Source organism: Apteryx mantelli, chromosome 1 (assembly GCF_036417845.1).
Source record: "Apteryx mantelli isolate bAptMan1 chromosome 1, bAptMan1.hap1, whole genome shotgun sequence".
Taxonomy (NCBI): Eukaryota; Metazoa; Chordata; class Aves; order Apterygiformes; family Apterygidae; genus Apteryx; species Apteryx mantelli.
Window position 1 is genome coordinate 105,856,600 of NC_089978.1, and position 27,696 is coordinate 105,884,295.

A 27,696-nucleotide genomic window follows, 5' to 3' on the forward strand; every position below is an offset into this window, starting at 1 on the left:
AAAAGGTTTTTTTGAGATATCTCAAAAATAAAATGCAGAAGATAGCATTAAGCATTTCAAAATTTAAAAAGAAACTTTTAAAAAATTGCTGTTTTCTTTGTAAAATCTAATTGCTGTCATATATAGTAATGAGAGAAATCAAAAGGAAAAGAACCAGAAGACTGAAAATGCTCTTGAAAAGGAAAATCATCAAACAGGAAAGGAAAAATTTAACCACTGTAAAAAATTAAAACAGTTTAGAGAAGTACTGGCAAAGGTCAAATTGGTGAATGTCTTAACTCTGTTTTCTAATTGTGAAATAAAGGCATGCCCCTGCATTTATGCTAGTATTTGTCATGAAGACCAACCACACCTTCCACGGTGTTTAAGCACAAAATACAGTTGTCCATAATCCTGTTTTATGTACATTCACAGGAAACACAATCATATGTTGCGATAGAGTTTCATTCCAAACAGGACAGAACATCTCTTCTGTAAATTGTTTAATTTTCTTCTACTCTAGCTATTCTCCTGGAGCACTTAGAAGTTATTTAAAATTAATTGTATTTATGGATGGACAAAGAGGGTAAAGGCATGAAGTGGACAAAACAATTGAAGAGTAATTTTTAAAAGAAGTTTGACAAGTTGCAAGTTCGTACTGCAACTCTTCCCCAGCAGAAAACCTTGTAGTCTATACAGTTGCCTATTTTACATAATTTAAATTTCTACAAATATTGTCTTTTAGACTTTTTCCCTCAGATGATTTAGTTGAGAGCAGCAAGAAGTTACAGAAAAGAAAAAGGGACACTCAAACAATGATAACAAAACTCTTTTCCTGGAAACCAGACTAAGCTCCTATTCTACTATGCTATCCTTATTTTAAAATGAATGTTGAAGTAAGAAGCACTAAAAGTAGGCACAGATAATTTGTAAAAGTACCCCAAGAATCAACAGATTACTGTATATTTAAAGCACTGTTAACTAAGATTGTCAACTATCAACCAAGTGATGAATGCAAAAGATGAAAAAAGAAACAAAAATATTCAAGAATATTCCTCAAGGTATTTAATATAACACAGTTACCATCAAAACTAAGAATAATCCAAAAAGATCTTCCAAAGCTTAAAATAGTCCCTACAAATGTAGGTTGAAAGGATGAAAGAAGAAACAATATGAAAGCACACTAACCACAATTCCTCACTTAATGGAAGGAAATTAGTATTGTCAATACTAGGGCATTCTCAAATTCCTCTCATGTGAAATTCTGGACACATTTTAATCTCAGTCTTGCAAAAAAAAAGTATATAAACATATATGCTAGCATGTGTGTGTGTATATATATATATATATATATATATATGTATACACACACACACACAAATTCTCCAAAAGGAGCACTTGCAGCTGGATGAATGAAGTTCTACTTTGAAAACACAACAAAACATGTTAGTATAAAGCTCCCTTTATCAGACAGTAAATTTGAGATCAAAAAAATGTTTTGCCTAAGGGCAAAAATATTTTCTCCTAAGTACTGGCCATTAAACTTTACCCTGCATTATCAAAGTGAAGTTACACTCATTTTTCCCCCTGCTAGCATATGACTCAATGGGAAACACTACACCTAAAATGTATCTGTAAAATTACCACATCTTCAGTAGATTTAAACATCTCTATTTTAAGCTTACTTAATATATGTATTTTATTTTTCCCCAGATTATACAAAAATCTTATTAGTTTAATGGAAGTTAGGACTGCAGAACTAAGAACACTAAATATACAAGTTTGTTTATATATACAAGGGGAATACAAGCTTGTTTAAATACACAGTGTAAAGATCAGAGCAAGATGCCCACCAAGGTTTACTGGCAAAAACAGACTCATTTTTCTCACACATTTGAAGTTTGTCATTAGTTTACATTAGAAACACGGAGTTAACTGCCAAGCGTAAGTTGCTTTAAGTAAAATTAGACTTCAGGGATGTTCACATGATTGCTTACAATTGGCAGAAGTTGCTCCTTACCTCCTTGTTGACTGCAGAATAAAAGAGGTTAGTTAAATGATCCTCTAAAGCAGGGACTGTGAGTGAAGGAAATGGAAGGAAATCACTAAAATGCAGCCCTTCAGGTAAACCATAAAGTCTCCTCATGTGATGTTAAAACACAATCATTATGGTTGAGTCCAGATAAAGATAGGAGGAACTGTTGTCGCTAAATTATGGAAGGAACAGAATTATAGATAATATTATCTTGGAACAGATAATGTAGGAGTAGAAACACATTATAACAGTGCGATGTATTTCTCACCCACATGCATAAAAAACTGGCACAAGGTAAACTAACGCTAACTTTCATGCTCAGCAGCACTTCCACAGAGGAGATCCTGCAGTGCAAAAGTTTGCACTCAAATTAATATCCTGTGGTAAACAAGAAAAGTATTAGGTCGGAGGTGAGGCTTGAAGCATCAAGCTGTCACTGAAGCTCACAAAAGCATGCACAGAAACCACCTTACTTCCATACATTTATGATGGGGCAAAACAACTGGTTGATGAATGGAGTATAGTCTCCTAAGAAAATTCAGACTACTAAGGAGTCCAGAAAGAGTTTTGTACTGCCTTACCCAATAAGTCTTCCTAAGAAACCACTCCTACAAGTCAGAATTTGACACAGTATTACTTCCTCAAATATTTAGTGCTGAATAGTAATTTTCTCATTACACAAAGAATAGCAAAACACACAGTACACGTACACTCAAATGAGTATTTGCCTTTTTCTGTTGTTGAGCCCAAACTTCACAATTTACCCCCCAAAGTGTGCCATTATTAGCAAGTATTATTCCACAATACAAGCTCTATTTTTATGGGGGGGAGAAGGTTAAAGAATCTTGTGGTTGCAAAAGACGGACTACATGAATGGATATCCCATTCAAAGGGGCAATATATATACCTAACCAGAAGCAATAGCAATGGAGTATGGATGCTAAGACAGCATTTGAAACCTAAAAACAATAAAGTAACTATATCACCTATCAGCTCACTGCAAATTTTAACATCAGTAGCCATTACCTTCAGCACTCATCCAGATGCCACTGGACAACTACCAAAAAACCCCAGCTTTTCTGTAGAAAAAGATGACTTTCCTGTTTCTAAAATGTTAATGCTCTGTCCAAAATATTTTATAACAAATGCTACACATACAGGATCATAAATATCAGCTGAACTGACAAATAAATACAATACATTAAATCTTCATTTAAAGTCGAAAAAAGTTATTATTCAATGCAGTGAATGAATATTAAACAGATTATTTTGCATCTGTGTTAGATAATCCCCAAAATGCCATATGGTTTAAAACTAAGCTTTTCAATAACTTACAGATAACACCAGATTTGCATGCTTACAACTGTTTTACTGTATATTGCATTGCTCTTTTTGAACTGAGAAGACAAAAATAACAGCTGGAGATGCCTCTGCCTGTCTATGACAGCTGCCAGGAACTACCACAGAATAACTTAGAATCCGAACAATAGGACAGCTAACATGCAGGTAAATTCAGTGCCCTTCAGTTTGTGATCAAACAAGCAAAAACTAAAAGGAAAAAGGTGAGAGATTTCAGTAAACAGAGGCATGCTTTGCAACTAAAGAGAAGATCAGGCCAGTTGAAGCTGGAAAGATCCACTGCTAGAGCTAGAAAAAAAAATCCCAACTAGAAAGAATGAATGAGTCACAGAAAAGTCTCAGAGCCTATGGAGCTCACTTAGGGCAAACAGCCAAAAAATATTAAAATGGCACTTAAAACGGAGATAGAGGACTGAGATGGCAAGCTATTGTCATTTCTGCTTTTATTTATGATACATCTATGATTAATTTACCAAGTTACTTTTTGCATAAGCTAAGTTCTAGTGTTTCAAATATCTTTAAAAATAACAAATCAGAGCACACAAATCCATGGAAATCAATTAATGGTCACACTTTCACTATCCAGAAGGCTTGCTCTTTCAGGAAAGATGTAGCCCATTTGCTAAATTGACAATCCAAGCACTTGGGGGTAAATCTAAGGACCTGGAGGGGAGGAGGCAGGGGGAGAAATCCAGTGTCTAATTTGCACCTACATCAATGGGAAACCACAAGCATTCAGACTAGCGAGCATCCAAACCTAATGAACATCCATGAAAGGAGAAGTCAGACTCTCTCTCAAATAAAACACAGGACTGTACTTAATTTACTAATCAACCACAGTAAACTTAATAGCAAGGGGGAGAAAACAAAAAACCCACGCAGTTCAAATTAACTTTTGATTCTTTAAGCTCTACAAAGATAACCATGGTCCTAGCAAAAACCAAGCAAATATAATGAGCTACAGAAGTTATATCCTATGAAGTCAGTGTTTTCTTGTAAAGAACAAAAAGAGCTTTTTATTTATTCAAATGTTCAATAAATCCATTTCAGAGATGTCTAAACAGAAGAGTTAATCTTTTACTCCTAGACTCAGGTATCAGTTTTGTGACTCTACCATCAATCAACCCATTCTACAAGCATTTTTTTTTTTTTTTTCTTTAAAAGACCTTCAGCTACCACAAACTTTCTGTAAATGATCCAGGCCCGAGTTACAGAATTTACTAAAAAAACAAACAAACAAAAAACTGAACAAAAACCTGTTCCTTATTCTTCAAGGACTTAGCAGGCAACCATCTACTAATACATATGGGATATCAATCCTCCATAATAATCACAGTAATTTTCACATGCTTATTTACAAGTAGAATTCTTGAAAGGAGCAAACAGAGTGAAGTTCCTCCTCAACAGTTTCAGAACTCAGGCAGGACACCTTTACTGTCACTGCTATCTGAGCTGGCTGAACTTGGATATGCAGATGCAAGTTCAGTTTTGATGATTATCACAACAAAACCAGCAAGATCAATTCACCAACTAATAGTGTTCACTGACAACAGACAATAAAGGTCTGCTCAGCAGTCACTGTGATAACTTACTTGTAATCTTATTACTGTACACTTTAAATTCCTGAACAGTTGAAAAAGGCATTACTGAGGAAAAAAATAGCTTTAAAAACAAAACCAAAACCCTCTTCCCCCTCCCCCCCTCTCAAAATACCCACATACAATCACAAACAGAAACTGGGTGCTATCCCTGACTTTCGTGCTCATCTATTGAGCAACTTTCAGCAAGTCACTTATCTCCCTCGGTTTCTTAGGGTGAACATTTACATTCACTCTCTTCTATAAGAAGTTCTGTCATCCATAGATGTAACGCACAAAGGGACAACTATTGTTTACTACTGCTAAAACAAGATGGTTAGATATGAGACAGTTCATTCAAAATACACAGCAAAGGTTTTTTTTTCTAAAGTTTTGTATCTATGTTCTTCCCCCAACTACCTCTCCTTTTAAGGAAATAAAGTTATGTTACAGATGAATGCCTAGAGCAGTTAATAGCTGCTGATTCATTATGTTATGCTGACAAGGCATGAACAAGCATTTTCGTGCTTTTTTCTTCAGTTTTAGTTCAAAGAGATTTTAAAGGAACAAAGTGATTAAAACCAGTAAGAAGTAAGCTCTAATTCACAAAAGCAATACTTTCTCCTCTTAAAAAGTAGGACTCATCTTCAGATGATCAGCACATTCGTAACTGAAATTCTAAACTGTACTCTTTATGTTATTAGTCTAAACACCTGGATGGTATTGATATTGTTCACAGCTTAGTTACATAAATAAACTTTTAAAAATATTACATTGTGCTTCTGCAACATAATTATTACCACAGCACTTCAACTCTTGTCAAGTCACAAGTGAGAATTAAAAAAATCACGGGAATTTGAAGTCTGGCAAGTTACAGATCTGCGCTGAGAGTCTTAATTTGTTTTCCAGGTGTTAAGCCTTAAGAGTCACTTTTTTAACATTTGCAAGCTATATGAGAACTCAGGCAAAAAAAAAAAAAAGAAAAAGGAAAAAAGCTGAGATTCCTAGCAGTGATAAGACTGCATAAGGTGGGATTTTAAAGAAAGAAAGAAGAAAGAAAAAAAGAAAGAAAAAAAAAAAAGAGATTGTGAGACTATATCATCTCACCAGAGAAGCTATTCAAAACTCTTTACTCTGTGGACAATTTCTGTGATGATATAAAGTAGTCCATACCAAAGCCAGGAAAAAAAATATATATATATATTTTTTTCTTTTCAGTTTAACATCATCTCAGAGGACATTTGATTTACATGTCAAACATTAATTTTTCAGGGATCAGGGATAACAATCACTTTGTAGAATTTGGTTTTTTTCAGTGCTAAAAAAATTACTTTGAGTGAAGGGATTTCAGAAGCTCATTTGCAACAGAATTCCACCACTTGCAATCCTTCATTTCCACTGGTACTCAAACAACGATGTACAGAGTTCCTGAAGGCATGGTTCACCTCAAAACAAATTCAAGAAATACTAATAAAAATTGATTTTTTATGAGAACTAGGTTAGATCATAAAATGCTCATTTAAGATAAGAGGTAAATTAGCATAACATAAAGCAGGCACAACTAATGTCTACTGTCTACCCTTGCCTTTGCTTAAAGGACAAATACTTTTGCATTTGTATCTACATATTCTACTCCTTGACACAGTTAAGCTAACCACACAAATTGTTTTGTTTTACTGAATGTCAGAATCCATTCACAAGTATCTATGTTAAAATATTTACAAAAAATAGTAAGTTAACTGTCTGTATTTCTAATGGATCTTAACCAGACTTAGAAAGAGGCAAGAAACAACCTGAAAGAACTGAGAAGCAAAGATATTGGCAAGTCAATGAAAATACTTTTCAAAGAATGACCTCCATAATGTTTGTGGTGTTAACTTTAAAACTCCTCTGATTTGTTTCCACAACTGCTTTTCCCTGCAGCATGTGAAACTGAAAAACAATTCTAAGAATATTTCAGAAATAAATCAGAAAGAAGTTCAGAAACATTTCTATGAAAACAGAAAAGCATACGTACATTTGATCAGAAATGATAATATTCATATAAGAAGGAAAAAAAGATGCAGAAGAGCCAACTTAAAAGGGTCACTTTTTAGTAAAGACCTCTACCAAATCACAAAGTTTCAGTTTTCCCATCAGGAAACTGTAGACCATTTCCTATCTCTCATACGCTCTGTTAAAAACCACAGCCCTACAAACTGAAATGTACAGAAGTATACTAAATATCTAGGTTAATAAAGAGAGCAAGCAGGAACAGCAAACGTTATTTACTTATCAAAGTATTAGCCAACAGGCCAAAACCGGAATCCAACCAGACTCCTGCAAACATTATCTTGAGAGTTAAAAGAAGTAACTCACAAACACGTTATCTCAATGTAATTCTAAAGACTACTTGAATATTCTTTAAGATCTGTGTTCTCATCTGAAGGCATTTTGGCTACCTCTTTTGTCCAATGCACTTCACTAATTCCAAAGTCAATTTGCCCTTCTTTTTAAAGCTTCAGTAGCTGATCAGTCAGTTGAGCTTTACTCTGACCTGCTAACTCACATTTAGACCAACTACTGTTCACTAAGATTTCCCTTCATATTACCTAACAAGAACAAACCCTTCCTTCACCCTAAAAACTGTCTTAACTGAAAAATACAGAATTCTGCTGGAGATGAAGAAACTTCTGTGATACAGTTTATGATTCGTTACAGCCAAGTGATTCCCTCCCACCCCCCAAAGTGTTAATCTCTGAGCTGGAGGGGAGGGGGGAGCTGCAGGGGCTCCTAATGTATTATCAGCACTTAGGTCATACTAGGCTGAATTCACACAACTTAATAGTTGCTTCAGCAGTTATTTTTTGCTCACTAGAGATTTTGTCTCTACTCACTTGTGCATCAACTAACATGTTAACTATAGTTTAACTTAGGGTTGCATATAAACAGTACTCATGCTATAAAGATAAACACTGCATAGGATTTTTCAGTTCCTAAAACTTCTTCATGAACCTTTTAGCAGTAGAATTCTAAGGAACAACTAAAATGCCAGCACTCAGATATACACAAATCATTTGACCAACCTACCATGCCTCCCTCTTACACCAACATGCTCAGTGCAGTGAGAAAGACAAGTCTATGATTACCAGGAAGCCTATGAGGAATTTATTAGAGCAGTTCTCATTTTATAAAAATGAGGAGGAGAAAACAAACAAACCACTCTTGAGTTACCTTTTCCTAAACCATAAGGCAAAGTTATCCAAGACTCATACAACTCATGTATGAAGCAACCTCTATTCTACTCCCAAAGACATCTCTAGTCTATGTCCAAAGATAGCACCACATCTAAATGAATGCAAAGAGTATACTTTTTAATATTACACAATTCTAATATCTATGAACAACACATTAATCTTATGTTAATAAAATACAAAGTATACAGGATTGATTATAGCAGAAAGCAATGACAGAATATTGTTCACAATATCTTCAGCATAAGGATTTTAGAACCTATTAAGCAAACAAATAATTATTACACAAAGATCTTGCACATTTTTGAGTATAAAATACTCAATTTATACTCAATATATGATTTTATATACATATATACACACACACACACACTCTCAATATAAAATACTCAATACTCAATAGTAGATGCAACCTGAACTTCTATATTAGTGTTTCAACCAGAATCAGAAGAGTGCTTCTAAAGCAAATTTCCCAAACACCCCACTTACTGTAGTTTTGCTCACAGAATGGTCTCAGACTAGAAAAAAATGGGTTCTTTTTGGATGAAATTAAACTGGAAAATGTACTCCAGAAGTACATCTAAAGAAGTACATCTACAGATCCACTAGAGCTAGCTTGAAGCAAAGCCTTCCAGAACGCATACAATGTGGATATTCTGTTTTCAGGAACAACTGTTTCTCCCTGCAAATCTGCCATTTTTGGGTCTTGCTACTTGCTATTACACACATAGCTTTACTCATATATGTAAGGGAGTACAAGAGAAACTATGCTGCTTAAGTCACCTTTAAAGCTAAACTCATAAGTCACAAAACAAAATTTGGATCATCTTAGCAGCTTTACCTTGGACTCACCATGTTTGGTAGAGTAATTCTTATTTGTTTTCTCTTCAGTATGGTGTATTATTTTGAAATAAAAGACTATATTACTATTCATTGTACTGTGTAACCTTAGTTCATAGTGTTTCTTCCTATATTACAATTACTCCACTACTACAGTCAAACATTTTTCATGCACCTTTCTGATGTGCCTCAAATTAAATTTTAAAAGTTACTGCATGATCATATACATATTATATTTATACAGTTATCTTTGACTGCTAGAATGTTTGTTTTTCCTTTTTTTTTATTATAAATTCAACACGTGTTTTAGAGGCCCTAGTTGTGTATGGATTTAGGATTACTGTGATATTAACATACTAGAAATGGAGAACATAAATATAATTTGATAGAAAAGCAGATGACAACTCTTTTACAATTATTTCATTTTCAACATGCCCCAAAGCGTGCCAAGGATTTCACAGTACAGAACAAGACAGACGGGATTTATCTCTTTGTTTACAGTCTAAAATAAACCTTCCCCGGCTTCCACGAAGGGTAACAAACACTAAATACACAAGACGCATGTTTCGCCTAAGCAAAACACAGCTACCGCTGGATTTCCAGCGCTTCAGAGTTGCCCCTTTCACACAAGGCCGGCGAGTGCAGACTGGGAGAGTCACGCCTGTGTCACTGGAGCGCACGGGCACATGGGCACCCGCCGAAACCGCGACAAGACGCTGAATAACGATTAGAAGCCCGAGCCCACAGCACAGCGGCGTTTGGCGCAGCGCCGAGCCGGACTTCGGGGGGGGGGGGGGGAATATCTGAAGGCCTAACACCACCGGGGGGGTGGGGGAGTAAGGCCGGCGCCCGGTGCCCGACGCTGGCAGGGCGCCGCCGCCGCCCGGCACCTCCTGCACTGCGCCGGCCTGACGTCCCCGCGAGAGCGGCGGGGCCGTCAGCGCCCGCACCCGCCGTAGGACCCCGCCGACCTCGCCCTGGCTCCCACAGCGCCCGCCCGCCTGGCCCGCCGCGGGACGGGCCACTACTCCGGCCGCACAGTGCGGGGGGGCGGACGACGACGACACACCACTGACTAATACCGCCCCTGTAAACATGCCTCAGCCTCCGCCGCTTCCCCCCTCCTCCGTCGGAATGGTGCTGCCCTCGTCCCCCCGCCCCCGCTTCAGCCCAACGGCCCGTCCCAACGGGCACCGAACAGCCCGCGCCGCTCACCTCAGCACCTACCGCCGCCCCTCCGCGCGGGCACCGTCACCCGCGGGCCGGCGGGTGGCCGGACAGCAGGCGCCTTTGCCGCCTTCCTCCTCCTCCTTCTCTCGCTCCCCCTGACTCGGCTGTTCCTGCCACAGAGGCTGCGGCCCGACTGCGGCGAGAGCAGTCAGGTGACTCCCGACAACATTACTCGCCTTGCCGCCCCGTTCCCGTCCCCCCTCCCGCCCCTCTCTGCACCCGGCCCGCTGATTGGACGCGGCGCTGCCCACCGACGCGCAGCCGCTTACAGCGGCGCGCCCCGCGCCTGCGCGCTACCGCCAGCACCCCGCGGCAGCGCCGGGTCCCGCCGCCGCCCCTCCCCCCTCCCCCGCTCTCTCCCGCGTGCGGCCGTTGGCGGCCGTTGGGGGAGCGGGGGGCGCTCGGCGCGGTGGCGGGCAGGGGCGGCGGCGGTCGCTTCGTGCGCCGCCTCTGACGGGGGGAGCCGCTGTGCTTGTGTTTTGCTGGGGGAACAGTCTTACTGTTCTAGCTATGCGGCGGCAGGTCTGTGTTGGGAAATGCTGCCAGTTAGGCGTCTTGGATAGCAATGTGATTTTTAACGTTTTTATGCTAGGGAATGGTAAACTGACATTTTGCAAAGCTACCGGCCTGAGGGAGCTTTTTGCTGGTACACTTTGTTTACTTGCTGTGTGTGGCTAAAATGCTTCCTGATAATGGAAGCTGTGCTGATATGAGGATGAGTTTCTGGAAGTGTCCCACTGAGAGACCTTTCCTAGTTTAGGCCTGATTTGTCAACCAGCTATCAAGGTCTGTGCTGTGCTATGTAAGAGGAGATAAGATGTCAAGTAAGGCAAAAGATATCTTGGAACAAGTTGACATGAAGAGATAGCCTTCAGCTAGCAACGGACAAGCTAATGCCAGTACTGAAAACAGTGTGGTATTACTGTTGAGCTAGTAGCCCTTTTGAAAGGCAAACTAGGATGCTTGGCACTATGTGGACATAGTTTTCCTCCTTGAAAAACATACTGCTTTCAGGTCTTGCCTAGTATTTTTGTACAGTGCCGTGTACATGTACAAATTCAGTCTAAGTTATTTTAGGGATGTTACCCTGGTCACGACTGGAGAATTTTCTGGACTTTGCTAGGTACTTGTCCCCTTCTCCAGAGCAACTTGGAGCAGATGCAAGGTCTTTTTTGCAGCTACAAATAGCCAGAGGGTAGCTTCCTCTCCCCAGTGTCATCTTAAAGGGAAATGCAAAGGAAAACTTACTGCTCTGTTGTTCCTGAGAGATGAAAAAGTGGAAAAACTCGACTCTGTTGTATATTAAAAGCAGGTAAATTCTCTGTTGGACAGATTAGAAATGGGTGAACTCGAACCCTGTTTATTCAAAGACACCACTGAAGGCAACCTCCTTCCAGAAGCTGCATATCCTGAATAAAACATTAATGATGACAGTCATGAATGATGCTGCCAATAATATGAATAGGAATGAGCACCATCATTTTGATGTTTAAATAGAGTTCAACAATTTTGTTTACATTTGAATTATGGGATTGCATTCATTCTTCATAAATACAGAATAAGACAGGCCCTGAGAAATTCTGCGCTTCATTTTAGCTCTTCCACAAATTTTTGGGGAAGGTACAAACAAGATCTTCCTGGTAATTTTTGTCAGTGTTAGGTATGTGTAAAAGGGGAGGGGGGTTCTGTTCATATTTGGGCATAATGGCTGAACTTGCCTAACTCAGATGAAAACGTAGGGAAAAACGTGTATGTTCAAGCGAGTGTCATTTTTAGAAGCATACTTTTATCTATTATTTTACCCATACATGTAGTAACATTGCTTTGTTAAAGAATTACTGTTAGAATGATAAATCTAATGAAATTCTTCTTTTCTTTATTTCCATTGCCCAGGCAGCTAGAAATTAAACAGCTAGGAGGTTTGAGGGATCTACAATTGATTCAGCTCTGAGCAGTGAACTAAGAAACCCTTGTACTCAAAACAGTTTCATTTTCACTGCAAATTAGAAAGGAACTTTTCAATAGCTTTCCTTAATAGTCATTATATCAGATTAAAACTGATAACAGACAGGAAATCCCTGCTTGTTTATTGAGTCTTTTGTTAGCTTAAGAGAAAGTTCTGAATGGGATATTTCTTTTTTTTTTTTTTAATGGGGAGTGGCTGCATTTCATCAGGTAGGCCTCACTGTATCTTGGATCATTTCTCTAAGTCCTTCAGTCTAACTTTTGTAAGGTGTTTTATGTTAATATTTCTTTGTTTCCATTTCTTTAATCAGACATCTTCATTTCCACCTAAAATGAAAGTGACAAGCTAATGCACTGTAAAAGCAGATCTGCAACCATACCCGGAGTAGCAGTTCCAGATCACTTACGCAAGGGTTATCACTTTCTCCAGGCCATGAAAAGTCACAGTACTTATGCTGTAAATCGTGCATGCAGATGGAAAAGTCTGCACCATGAAAGCTGTCTTTTCCTCAGTCAGCAACATTCAAAGTAGATATTGGCACCTTATTTAGATTTGTGCCAGGTGAAAGTCAGTCTGTTTTTTTGTTAACACCTGCTGTAGGCCTGGCACATAAACTTTAACCATCTTCCAAAGTGACACACCTTTCATTGCTTTTACACATTCCTGGATTCTTCAAGAACCTTTAATGTGGGCTAGTATGGCTGAGTGCCAGTTGTCTTTTGTAACTGACAATCATACAAAACAAATAAAAGCAATGTGGATAAATAAATAATCTTTACTGTGTTGGCTATACACAAGATTTAGTCAACTGATGTTTTGTCTGAAAGGCCTACACTAAGCAGGGTTATATGCCTATATGATCATCCATGCTAAAGGCCATGACAAAAAAATTGTTGTGCATGTGCCACGTTGGAGCTGATGAGGCAAAGGAGGGTATCAAGTCAAAAGAGGTGTTGAAAGAACATAAAGAAAACAGCAGTGTAAAGTGTGTGACTAAACAATGAATGGAAGCTTTAGAAATATGTGTTGGCTCAAGAGCACATCTGAATCTTCAGTTAGTAATTTAAAATTATGGTATCACTTTATTTTACAAATGAGCTTTGTGAGCAGTCTTAGAAGGAAATATAATGCCTTTTAGGTAAGAAAAATCTTCCATTAGAAGGAAGGATTGCCTTATACTCTCCATTCCCTAGTTTTCCATGGAATTCCTCTGTCAGATTTGTCCATGTGTATTTCTGCTAAAGGTACAAGTTATCTCCATTACTTTGTAGATTAAAATAACCCCTCTTTAACAGTTCTTTTCATATGTAACAGAACTATTATTATTCCTCTGTTTATACAACTCTTCTATTTTGAGTAAGTAAGAATTTATTGATGGCCCCAGTTTACAACTATATCTTAAAATCAGCATGTGAGAGATTTGTAATCTCATGCAGAGTTTAGCAAAATCACACATAATGAAGGGAGGGTGTAGTTCTCTCTGCCGTTCATATGAAGAGTGTATTGTACAAAATTCTGGGGCTTTCAGTTTTGATAGAGGCTAATAAAGACTTTCCTTTTGTGACTGGTAACTGCTTTCCACCTCACTAATGAAAATTTCATTACAAAAAAACATAAGCAATTTGTCAGCAAATAAATTTATGAGACAGCTATTTGATAATATTGTCCAAAGAGTATCTTTTTGCTTGAGATTTGGATACTACCAGTTCTTAGATTTTTAGTAATAACATATTTTGAATCTTAAGTTTTTACAGTTGCTCCTTATTTTTTCCATGACCTGTAGTTCTCATGCTCTTACACATTTTGGTAATTCCCCATCCCCAAGTACTCCAGATAAGAAGAAAGCAGCTTTAGGAAGACTGTTTAGGTCATAAAATTTGAGTTATAGAAATACCTGTTCTCAAATTTTAAGTCTAAGCAGAAAATTTAAATACCTTAACATTAAAAGGATTTTTTTCTGATCTTACACTTAAGATTCTTGTGAGGGAACAGAATAGGGAAGAAACTAATCAAAACAAAAAGAACTCTTACTTTGGCTTGAAAATTGGCTACCAAATCTTGGACCGCACTCACCAACAGGGATCTTCAGCTCTTGTTCTCAATCCTAAGGATGATGCAATGCTGACTTCCCACACACTAGAGAATGAAATTATGGTGTAATAACTTGTTGCTCGCTCATAGTCAGACTGAAGAACTGAATAAGTACTTTCCTCATTGAAATTAGACACAACTGGAGAGAGGAAAAATAATAAAAAAAAGAGTCCTTTTTTCTCCTAAAAAGGAGAAGTAAAACCAGCAAAAAAGAGATCTGTGAGATAAGCTGAAAAATAAGGAAGTAGATCTTCCTGCATATGAGGAATGGATATTTTAAAGATTAAACAATATATAAATTGAGATTATAAGTGTTCACCAAAGCACTGGCATAATTAGAAAACATAGAATAATGTCCCGTTAATTTTTTGGCAACAGAATTATTTTCTGATACACTGAAGGCATTAATGGGATTTTAAAGCCCATTATATGATGTGCTTGTATTTCCCTGAGAAGCATGGCTATAACTATCTCTTTGCTAGTGTCATTTACTGCCTCTGGCACAGTGGATGCCCCAGCCTCAGCTAGTACTAGTTGTGGCTAGACTGCACTGAGTTCTGGCTAGTCTATGTGAGGTAATGGCCCAGAGAGATGAAAGTGGTAAAATCTTTAGAGGTTAGTTGTATTGGATACTGGCACAGCCTGAAATAAGGAATGTTGTAGGACATCTTTAATATTGTGTTTCATCTTCTCTACCCTTGCCCTCAGTTCCTATGCTGAACTTCGATTCATACCACAGAAACTTGGCTAGTAAATTCTCCAGAGGTAAATTGCAACATATCCCAACTCTAAAGGTGACATTCATCCCACCTATCTTTAGCCATCTAAATTTTAGCTGTCTAGTCTAAGCTACTTATCTAGGCTCCTCTGCAGTCAATGGAACTAGATAGGCATCACCACAGGATAATTCTTCCCTTCCTATGGTAGGAGGGTGAGACAGGTGTGATGAAACACCTTCTGGAGATGCCTGTCTCGCTCCTTTGTGGCGGGAACATAGGTGATTAGGTTAGACTAGATGCGTAACTCATAGAGGACTACAAATTAATTGAATCTGTGCCTCAATACGTACTTTACAGGGTTCTGGGATAGGAGTACTCAGTAACAAAAGTGCTGTAGAGTTACAGGAAAAAAAACACATGCTAAAGGTCAAACTCCCGCCTGTCACAATGGAACCTCCAGTTTTTGAGGCTAAGCAGGACGCTTATTTCAGTGCCAAAAGAGGGTTTCTGTCTTTGGTCCCTTGCCTACCCTCTAACGGACTGCTTAGGCATACATAATGAACCCAGCATTTCTAGTCATGAGTCAAATGAGTACACGGATCACATACAGTAAAGCAGGTGTAGTAGACATGGTGTTGTCCTGGACACACCAGTTTTACGTGCATAGACTGAATGCACAGCATATGCTCGGTAGGTTGAGGCTTTCCTGGAAGCACTGGTCATACTGTCATAAGTAGTACAGTAAATCTATGCACGTGCAGCAATTCCAATATTTCCCTGGAGCAGCAAATTTTCTGTGCGTACGTACAGCAGCTGAATTGCCCATGTGCAAGGTGTGCATGTGTGATGGCAGATAGAGGCAGGGAGCGGAAAAAGATCACAACTGGGATGGGGCTGCTTTTGTTGGAACAATTAATGACGTGCTTCTAGTGTATTCCTGCACTTGTGAACACCATGAGCTGTGCCAGGAATGACTTGTAGGTAACTGCTACCCTCAATTCATGGGTCAGAGTCTGAAGATCTTATTGTGCGCAAATCCATGTCAAGTATGACTTCTGTTACATGGAAGGTAATCTCATTTACACTGAGGTAAATGAAAAACAAACCACTCCCTGATGTGAACTTGCAAACACAAAAGATACTTTTTAATCTACATTTAGGTTACATTTTCTAATGTAAATCTAGCTATCAAGTAGCTGTTATAGTATGTAGTGTATTTAAGTGACTAAAAACTTCGGTTACAGCTATGTCAATATGTACGGGCTGAAAAGCTGACTCTTAGAATGACTTTTTAAAAGTCTTTAAATAAGTTACTTTAGAAAACTTTTAAAGAGGATATTTTCCCCCACATTTTATTCTAAGTATGTACATGAAGCAGCAAAGCAAATTTATTTCCATACTGCCTTTTGCTGTATGTGTGTGGTACTGTTCTAATTCTTAAGAACACACATGCTTATTTTTTATGGTTTCTTGCTTATAAAAGTCTTTTGTTCATTCTGGGAAAACATACTGTTAATCACAAGAAAATATTTTTACATTCCCTATTTATAAAAAAGAGAGAGGAAAAAATGCCTTTCATCTAGAAGTACAGACTATTCTATTAGATTGTCCTTTAAAAATACAATTATAAAAGTGATTATCTTAAATCTAAAGTTACTTTGGTCCAAATTCTCATCAAAGCTTCTTAAATTGAAAAGTGGCCTCTCACTTAAAACTGATATTTGTCAGATACTATTTTAAAAAACAGCAACCTTAGAATAAATAATAATATTTCCATGGGAAAAAATTGGATTTTTTTTGTAATTTTGCATCAAAAGAACGAGATTTTTTTGATTCTTTGAGAGGGTTTATAAAACACATGTAAACAGTGGCAAAAAGATGAGAAACATGAAAAAGTATCTAGCTAGATATTTTAGGAAAATAAGAGGTCTGCTTAGATAGGCTGAGGGAGATGTATGAAAAAAACAAGGGATGAGAACTGCAGCAGGGCAGCTAAAAAGATCTACCCGGGTACTTACCTTGAAATAGAAAAACAATTGATATATTCCTGGAAAATGGATTTGCTTTCCTGGAAACCTGGAGAAAAACTGGTGATAGCTGTAATTTTGTGTGACAGAAATGCCTGATCAGAGGGATCTATGAAAACACCAGAAACTTTCAGGAGGTGAGAGGAAATTACTGTAGTCAGACTATCCAGCCCATGCATTATCACACAGTGGCCTTTTTGAAGCCTGGGAGGGAACTTTGGTGTGTGTGAGAAAGCCAGCATGTATCGTCTGGAGCTTGCTGAGTGTTTTCAGTCTCAGGTAACGCTGTGGGATAGAAGCTGTGAGGCTTTCAGATGAATTAGTTCAGTGCAGCAGAAAACCACTAGGCCTGAAACCAGCAGAAGCTTTATTTCTCAGCCAGGTGCAGATCTGCAAACAGATTCATGGAGGCATGGAGGTTTTGGGAGGATGGAGTGAGACCTCGTGAAATGCCTCATGCTTGGGGGCCGAGAGTGTTCGTTCACAGGCCGCACTGTAAATATACTACACTGTCCTGTGTCAGTGTTCCCTTTCCCTGTGAAAAGATAGTGCTAGAGAAGGGAGTCATTATCTCTTCAAAAAATGTACTTTACGGTACTAGGGAAAGAAGAGACCATCTGTTTTCTTTAGTGTAGAATGTAGTCTAATGCTAGTCTCCTGAATTAGGATATCTGGGTGGCCTCTTAATACACACCAGACCCTTGTTTAGAGGGAACTAAGAGCTGGTAGTGCATTCTTCTCATATGTCTGTTTTGGGGCTTTTTTTTTTGTTTTTAATCTAACCTGCTGTAACTGAAGTCTGCTCATTAGTACTACATTATCATCAGCGATATCTGGAGTACTAGTTTGTTGCTCTTCTAGTAAAATGTAACACCCCTCGCCAGATGAGAACGTAGGGAACATTTGTCATTTCCATGGAAGGAGGTACCCTGAGTTCTCTGAAATGAAGCAAGTGTTTGTAGTTGAGGCCCTTGAAAGTAGCATAGAAGTGTTTTGTCTCTCACACACATGCAGATTCATAAATCTCTACAATACTTGAAACAGATTTAAACTTTGGAAAGATTCCCTGAGAACTGTAGTCATACCCCTGAGAGGAGAAGGATGTTGAGTCATCGTGAACAAAGGAAAAAAGCTGAATGTTTTTTCTATTACAATCATTACAGAGGTCAGACGCAACCAAGACAGACAGATGAACAACAAAAACAATGGTTAAATGATTCAAAAGGCTAGGTTTTCTGGCATTAGGCAGAACCATTTTAAGCACTCTGAAAGAAAATGTGGAAATGAATTGTCACTCCAGTGTATCTAAACATATGTGCCTTTTGAGTCCAATGCCTAAAGAAAGATTAATTTTCAGTAGAAACCTTCTGAAACACTTACATGTAGGCAATCTGAAGGCTATTGTAAATATACCAGCATCAGAAACGTAATAATCAAGTTGCATTTACTTTTAGAGATCTCTTGACAGTGGCAAAAAGACTAGGTAACATTATGATCCTTTGCAGTATGGCATAACATCAATATTAAAAAAAGAATCAAGCTACTGTTTTGTTTATGTAAGTTCTTCATTACGATCACCTGGCTTGCCTTTTTGTACAGGATGACTGTAAAAGCAAATGATGTATTTGAAGACCTAGCTAAGACTGGAAAGAATACCAAAAATTTGGAAAGAATATCATACATTCAAATACTTGGCTGGGTTTTAATTTCACAACATAAGGTACTTGTTGTAAACTATCACTTCTATATTGATCACACAATGACTTGCCAGAAAAAGAATCTGACTGCTCTACATATTAACTCTGCTGTTATTACAGCTTTCTGAAAATGGGATTTATTTTTCTGAGGGTTGTGCATTTTCCCATTTGTCATAACAAATGAAAAATTGATTCAGTGCCTGCTACTGTTTAGAACAGCAAATTAAATGCCCCACAACAGAAGATGTTCAGTTTCTGCTACTGATTAACCAAGTTGGAGTCTCAATTGAGAAACCGGAGTGGTTATTAGCTTACATGTCACTGCGGTGATTCGGTGAGAGAAGGGAGCCAGTCTTAACCCATCTGCTCTGTCTATCTGGGTTTCCTCCTGCTCGCAGAGGATTGGCCCGTTGGTTCGTCGTTCACTTGGGTGTGACTGCAAGCCATGATCAGTCATGGTTTAAATGCACAACTCATATCGAAAGGAAAATGAGGCCCAATTTTAACTCTAGTTTTAGTTTTATCTCTAGCTTAGTTAGTTCTGTGAAAGTCACACAGTGCCCAGAACTGGAAAAGGTAACTCTATGGAAAAAAGAAAGAGAAGGAGGTATCACCATCAACATATGAAAAGAGAGAAATAAGCCTGCAAGTCTCAAAAACAGAATATTAGGTGATGCACAGAGTAGCAGTCATCTCTTGTCAGATAATGAAAGATGCAGAGAACAGCAAGTTTACAATTGGAAAGTGTATTTGCAAACCTGGAATTTGTTATAGAAGTGATGGAACTGATTATATCATGTCATTTCCTGATAACCTGGTTCTTTGTTAGTCTTTTGTCTTATGAGGTATTGCCTAGGATGCAATAGTCTGCTTGATAACTTCCTATTGTTCCTGCTTTTCCTCTCCCTTCTTTGGACAGTTGATGATCCATGCCTGGGGAGGCTGGAACTGCCAGCACCGGAGGAGACTCACTCAACTTTTTTCCAGAAACCTTTCAGAGCTGGGATTCTCACACGTCAAAGTGGGAGCTTCTTGAAGCCACTTTCACTGACAGCTTATCACAGGAACAGCTTCTTTTCCTCTTTTCCCTTAACTGGGATGAAGCACTGAAGTGGAACTGAAATAAGCCAAGCTGCCTAGGCAGGGACTAAGCTAACAGATCTACTCAGCAAAAACCTCTTGTGCTGTTCCTGCTACTTTCTGGTGATTGCAACACTTTCTGAGACATGCTCTCTCTCAGGCAAATGTGTAAAAATTGCCCTCGATGACAGTTGATCTTGGGTGTTTCCCAGACAGAGCTTACCTAGCCTAGGAGCTTTTCAAAACACTCTGCAAAAACACCAGAAAAAGTCAGTGAAGGCTTACTCAGACATCCTGGCCCACACAGCAGCCTACTGTTACCTTATGCCTTGTGCCAGATTCACTGTACAAACTGTTCACGTGAAGTGAATAGGCTTAAGTATAGCCCTGAAAAGTAGCCTGTAAGTATTCTGGTGACAGTTCCTAGGGCATACATTGTATCTTTCCTGAAATGACAGTGCTTCCCCTGTCTCTAGTCTGCAAGAGCTCACACAGGGTCTTTGGTCCCCCTGAGGTGAGGAAGGGGAGGGAAGACAGAGGGAGGGAAGCAGGGGTCCACTTAGCCAGAAGGATAGGTTTTTATTGCTTCTTTGCAGACAGACTTATTTCCTGATAAGGAGAATTGGAAACATGACCTTAAATTCCATATAAGGTGTTTTCTGGCTGTCATTTAATTCGTGAGATTAATTTTCTCATAGTATTTCATATGCCACTATGATCTCTTTTTTTTTTCTGTACAAAATCCTCATCTTTTTGTCTCCCTAGCAAATTCTGGCTACATTAATTCAGAGACCATCCCAGCGCATAGCTGACTGTACTAGGACTTTGTGCAAGATCATTCCCTGTGGTACCATATACTCCATAAGAAGTCAAGACTCTTACATCTTCTCTAAGGGATATGTCCATTTATAATATCTCAAAAGCAGTATCTTCCTACATACTTCTGCCAAGTTCACTGCTACTGTTGGGACTTCAAGATGGAGCACTTTGGGGAGAGAGCAGACTCCCTTTGACTAACTTCTCAAGACACTCAGGATCAATTTAGGGCGTGCAAGTTGTTCGCAGGAGCAATATTCTCTGGGGTATGTTGTGCATATTGCCTACTCTTCCTTGCATCCCTCCACCTAAGAGTGACTTGGAAAACTTGGGATGCTGGGGTTCAGGCAGAGCTTTGCAAGTCACACACAACCTGTTTAAATCTCTATGTGCAGCCACAGCAGAATACAGTCATGTTCGGTACTGATAAGACACAAGCTTCCAGTTCTGAGTGCTTGTTTGCCTGCATTCCCACCATGTGAAAGCAAGTTCTTGCCTAAGAAAATGCAAATGCCTTACACTTTATGACAAACGTTGTAAGTCAGAAATTGTTGTAATTATCTCATATGAAGTCCCTCTCAAAAAAGAGCAAAATACTGGTTAAAATGTTTATGAATCACCACACAGAAAAAAATGACAGTGCCTGTCACATTTAATGCAAGATCTCAGAAAAAGTGTAGAACATACTGAACTTAGGCAGTTAGTGACAGTGTTGTGTGGTGATCATTATATGACATCAGGAGATCTATTATACTGCACGTTCCTTTCAGGCAGAGAAACGTAGTAGAAACTGCACAGCTGCTGAAGTCTGACAAACTGCTGGGAGAAGAAATCCTAAAAATATTAGTTTAAGTAACAAAAACATGCAGTTTTTTTGCATACAAAGTAGAACACCATTTAGGTATTTTTCTATGAATTTAATAAATACATGCAGAAATTGCATGTAGATACACAATAGTTACTATTGCCTTATAATAGATTAGAAGGCATAGGTGAGAATAAATAGTCAGGAGCTAAAAAGTTTGTGGAACAAAGTAATAAATGAAAAAGAATAATTCAGGAATGCAAACGAGCAGCCACACCAGCTGAGAATATAAGATTTGGAACTGGAATTTATATCATATCATATATAGTTAATGTTTATGCAAAATTAGGCAACTAAGTACTCCAAAGACAAAGTAAAATGAAATATATTAAACATTGAGTCCCTCATTGGATAAGACATTTAACAGAGTACATATCATTAAGCGGATGAGTATTCCCACTAAGATCTGAATTACCAAGCATTTAAAAATCCATTCAAAACGTGCCCCGTTATATTTTATATCAGGAAATATCAGAGGGTTTTTTTTCGTCTGTCATTTTGACTTGGATTATTTTAATATTGCTTGACAGTTTCATTGGTGGCACAATGTGATTTGGAGGACTAAAATCATGTGGCAGAATGGATCATCAGGAGACTCTGAGACACTGATCTTTCAAAATGAGAAATAGCAGACATTTTGTATAAGAACAGTTTTGAGAAAACGCTCTTGTGTAATAATCAGTAATCACCAATTGTACTGTCTTTGGGAAATTACTTTTTCCCAACTGGCCCCTATCTGAGGCTTCTAAACCTGCCCATCAAAAGTTCATTCAGATCAACTAAAATGTAAAGTGATAAATAGATAAAATACAGCTTGAAGTTCTACCAGTTCCATTCAGTTCTGTCTCTTTATTGTGCAAATCTTGTCACGTTGAATGAAATTGGTCATGTGTCACCACAATTGTTTATTTGGACTAGGGGCTGTTCTTCTACCAACAAGAAACTTATAATTGCTTCTGCGTTGTTGGCAGTTGAATTTGTAAGGCATGATGACTAGGCCTCACATGCTTCTATTAATTCAGAAGTTCTGTGTCATTGTTACCAATATTTGCTGTTGCATAAAGTGGGAAATATTGTACTATAACCACTTATAAATTGGTAGAAACTTCTCAAATACACATTGCATTGTAATTTTGTGTTGAAAGTTCTCACTTGCACAGTGCCAAAGGAATCTTATTTTTGTCAGAACATGAAGAGCTTGCTTGGTTTTCGTTATTTGCCAATTGCAGTGGAAATGATGCAGCACAAAAAACTGCTGACTGAAGAGTCGGTTGTATTTTCTAGGTACTCTCTGGTTTTGAAATGACACTATAGATTATCGCAAGTGCTGCAGTTGCCTGGATTCAACTTCTGCCTAGTTTTTATGCTGCTGATATTTCTAAGAATAGACAAATCTACCTTAAATGCTACTTCTGAAGTCACATCGAATTCAATATTAAATTCAAAATGTTTAAATTCTTATGCATATTTGTGATGATACTCCTTAAATGACATTGTATCTTAACACTTATATACAGATTAATGTTTTGTATTGTTGAGCAGCCATCCAGTGCTGAAGACAACTATGATTTACTTGTGTAAGGAAATGACCACAAGGATGTGTATTAATATGCACTGGTGCAAGGTGGCACAACTCTACTGGTATTAAAAAATCAATAAATCCCAATATCAGCTGGCCAAATAAATGATGATAAGGATGATGAAGTTCGCAGTCAAGAGGGACAACATTTTCATCATATGAGGCCTGTGATGCCATTCTCTGACAAGCAAAGGCTGTCTTAAAGGCCTTTAATTACTCATATTCTGAAATAAAGAGCCCACACAGGGAGCCAACTAGGCTAATACTTGTGGATTTTTCCAACAGCTTGTACAGACAAGCCTTGAATGAATCTAATGTTCTCAGTGTCTGAGTAAGCATCACTATTTTATCTGGGTTTTATGCACCCAGGTAAATTCTATCCTAAAGCTAGATATGATATCTAGTCTACTTCTAAATAAATAGCAAAGACAGTTACAAAAATTTATGCTGAAAAATTAAAGAACCATTTTTTATTTGTTCTTCAGTGTTTCTGCTGGGGAGTTAGAAGATATAAAATTTTAACCAGAGGTAACTTCACAAATCAAGTAGCTAATGTGTTTTAAACACATTGCACTTGGTATAACATTCAAAACTTTTGCAGCTGTGAGCTGGTGATAGAATAGAATAATTGCAAATACTAGACTGTGGGAGGCATATTGAAATATATCAAGGTATACCTAGGCATATAAATATACCTATATATCTAAAGCTTAAGTCTACTTAAATTCAAAATACTGAACCAAGCAATATATTCCTTGCCTCTCATCCTGATCCTGAATGTGGCTAAATTTACCCTGTACTTCTGTGTTTGACCCGAGCATAACTGCAGTTCTGCTTCTCTATGGGCATAGACTAGCCAAGGCCTGAGTAGTTTGGTGCGTGATCCCTGCTTAAATTCTCTGCTTGAGTTTCCAGGTCCCAGAGTGCCGAGTAGCTCTTATAGCATATGCAAACTAGCAGGTGCGAGCAGAGCACGTCTGATGGGTCCAGACAAGACCGGGCCTCTCACAAAATGCAGCACATTGTTTTTTTGTTTTTTTTTTTTAATGTGACAAGAAGACGCAACCGGTAATGTTGAAATAGATAGCATTCTGGTGGTTAGAAATACTCTCTCAAGAGGTATCTCCTACCTTCCAGGAAAATACCCTAGCCTCCAAGCCAAGGTCGGAGTGCTTTCTACCCCTCCCCTTGAAATCAGACCCCTGCGTAGGAGATAATATGCTGTTGATAGGGGAAGAAAAAGAGCAAGTGAGGAGTTTGACTGTGGCCTTATGACTGGGGCACCTAACTGGAAATAGAAAGTACCCAGCCCCTTATTTTAGGGCTGTGAATCATATTAACAAGTTTGTGCATAAAATCTGAGTGGGGTGCCCCAGTATCCAAGCTGTATGGCCCTGTTTCTTGTTTGCTCTCCCTCTGGCTCACAGCTCTTGCAAAATTTGCTGCCCAATGACCCACTTGTGACATGAGAGGATCATGAGAGGGATTTTCAATCTGCACGTACACTTGAACCTATTTTCTGGTGATGGAGACCTTGTCCTGGGACATGACAGGGCTTTCTAATTCTTTCCTCTGAGCACTTTTGGAATGTTTTTTGTAGAAATTAGTAAAGAGTCAAGGATAAAAAAGCTGTGCCATCACCACTCTTCAGAAAATCCTCATTTCATTAGTTCTCAAGACAATAGTCTCTGTTGTTCAAATCACTGCTCTGTTTTTAAGCAACATAAGCACATCAGAAGGATTTCATTTTAATCCATGTGCATTGTTTTAAGCTTGTAATTGATGGGTTATAAAGATAGGTAACTGGCCATTAAAAGTGTCAAAATTAGCTTGGATTAAACTGAGCTTGTTCAGAAGCTGTCAAGGTTTCAAACAGCAATATTTGACCTATTGCCAGCTAGCTAACTTCCAAATCCCAGATGTACTTGATTTATTAGATAGATAGGCATCATTAGATGAGCAAGTATTATGGAATACATACATTAAAAATGAAGCTTTGCCCAAACAAAATAATGTTATTTAGGTAGAAAATGCCCTGGAAAATCCTTACAGTGAAAGCATAAAATTTAACCATTGATGGAATAGAGTAGAAGAATTAATTAAGCAAAAAACTCTCCTGGAAAAAAAAATTGGAAGTGCTGAGAAAAATTGTCATCCTTCCTGTTGAATTTAAAGTCATATTGCTTACAGCAACTGCTAAAGTATTTTGTATATTAGGACTCTGTATAAATCTGTTGTAAATTTAGTTCAATATATTATATATACTTTTATACTTTATGTACTGAAACCATGTGCTTATGTTAGGATTTTAGTGGAGCATGGCAAACAAGCTGCTAAAACAAAATGTGTTTGCGTTATCAAATAAAGGCAGGAAACAAACTTCTGGGAAAATGGGTTCCAGGTAGAAAAGGTGCCTTTAGATTATCAGTGCCAAAGCAGACATACTAGATATAGAGTCCTCTCCCTACCCTACAGGCAGTGAAAGAGAAATAAGCTTATACCTGAAAGAAAAGTTGTTGGTTTTGTTTAAAAAAATAAAGAAGTTGCTCAAAAGAGCAATGAGGAAAAAGAAATCAGCCAGCCAGTAAGAAAAGCACGTTAAATTGGAAAGCTGAATAATTCATAAAACAACTAGCATAGTTTTGGAGACTCTTACAAGCAGGGAAAAGCTGCCCATCAAGAAAGCTAATTGCCTGTCAATGAATTAAGTCAGTTATTGTGTTGCTTCCAATAAATTTCGGATTTTTATAGAAGTTTTGATGTGGCTATCAAATTATTTTCTTCTACAGAGAGGGAAAAGCTCTTGTAAAACAGCTGTCTGAGAGCAGGTTAGAGCAGTTCTAATGAAAAATTCAATAAAATGATTCAATTCACAATGGGAAATGAGTTCTAACAGAATGAACAGATAACAGGAAAGTTCAGTCATAAGACTGTTTATAAACAACATTATAATTTAATATTTTTGCTTCATCAGAAGGATTGCCTGTTCACACAGCATGGATACATGGATAAACTGCATGGATATACTGCATCTTCCAGAAATAATGAGGCAGAAGGAAGGATGAAATTGAAGTGGAATTCACAGAATGTGTTTATCCAGCTTTAGAGAAAATTAGTAACAAGATCCAGGAAGGAATCACCTGGAAAAGTAACTGAAAAAATAGCTATCCCAATTACCTAGTCAGCTGTTCATAGTGAACGGACAAAGTGGGCTGCAGGTGGGGACAAGGCAAAGGGTGTGGGGAGCTGAGGCAGGATGCCCTGCTTGTGGATGTGCTCCTGCTTGTAGTCAAGAATTACTGCAGCAGTGAAGATGTATCAGCAGAGGTATCTCTGTATATATATATATCTGTATATCTTTGTACATAACAGACCAACACTGGAGGGTGGTAAGAAATCACTGCACCCTTTTCTCCCCTCCTCCTCCAGACATGAAGGAAATGGTCCAAGAGAGTTTTCCAAGGAAGCCCAAGAAGACCCACGTACACAGTTGCAAGATTTACAGTGAATATCTATCTTCTTTCCTGATCTTTATTCCTCTAATAAGGTAGAATTAAAAATCTATTTTTAAACTGAAAATTCATCAGGAGCCTTTGAAGGAGTGCAGATGAACAAATTTGTAAGTTCTTTTCCCCATATTTCTTAGCTAAAATCACCAAGTAATTTCTTTCTTCAGCGTGTTAAAAAAGCAGTCTCCAATACCACCTGTCAGATGTCTGTCTCCAAGATTTCCATTTATCAGGCTTCAGGCCAGAAACAGTACAGAGGCAGCATCTTTTTGGATTTTGTTTGTTTTTCTTTCACACACTAGCTAAGTACTAAATAAGCTTAAATAAGCTTGTTCCACTTCTAAGAAACTTCAGGTTGAAACCTGAAAAAGCTCTAGTTCTTGAATTCCCACTCAAGGAGTTGTTACAAACAACTCTCCATTTATATCTCCTACATTTTCACTGCAGCACCACAGTACTATTTGTTAAAACTATTTTTTAATAGGAATGTTTCTGATGTCTCATTTGCTTCATCTCCTCTTACTGTTGAGTGCTGTAGAGCCTCTATGGAGCTGTAAGAGCATTAGTTTAGTCTACAGGTTTGCAGTCTTTTTGGCTTCTTCTTTGCCACCCATCGGTGCCTGTGGAGCCATGGTGACAATGCTCACATTTTCTCTCTTCTGAGGACCTCTCTACCTCTTTCCAACCACATGAAATGAAACAAGTAGAATCAGACTGGCAAGGTGTGGAGCAAGCCCTTTTGCTCCACTTTCCCCTTTTTTCCATAATTTGGAAGTGGCTCTTTAAGGGAGGGAAGTCACACAATACTGCTGCAATGTATGTGGCATGCAATTGGACTTTGTGCCTGACACTGAAATACAGGAGAGCAATGACTATAGCTGCACAGACATACCATAAGGATTTCAAGCTCCATTTCAAGTGTGCTGAGTTTGTACCCCTGCCACACAGGCCCTTGAGTGGTTGACAGAATACTTTGTTTATGTGTTTGGTTTCTCAGAGTGATTTTGAAGTGAAAACAAAACAGTTAGGTGCTGATGCTCCTCAGAATTTGAGTTTTAGGTACTTTTTATATCCACATAGCACTCAAAGTACCA

At 38.3% G+C, this 27,696-nt stretch overlaps 1 protein-coding gene across 5 annotated transcripts in view; it reads right to left on the minus strand.

Annotated features, from left to right (window-relative positions):
• The window catches only part of BACH1 (BTB domain and CNC homolog 1), a 40,878-nt gene extending 30,457 nt beyond the window's left edge, over positions 1 to 10,421 (minus strand). For 3 of the 5 annotated variants that reach the window (XM_067299389.1, XM_067299357.1, XM_067299396.1), the window contains exon 1: positions 10,239 to 10,421. The gene's annotated coding sequence lies outside the window, so the exon portion shown is untranslated. Of the gene's footprint in view, positions 1 to 1,999; positions 2,162 to 10,238 lie in introns of those variants that run through there. The other 2 variants (XM_067299367.1, XM_067299378.1) reach the window with 2 other exon arrangements.
• Between the last annotated feature and the right edge of the window lie 17,275 nt (positions 10,422 to 27,696).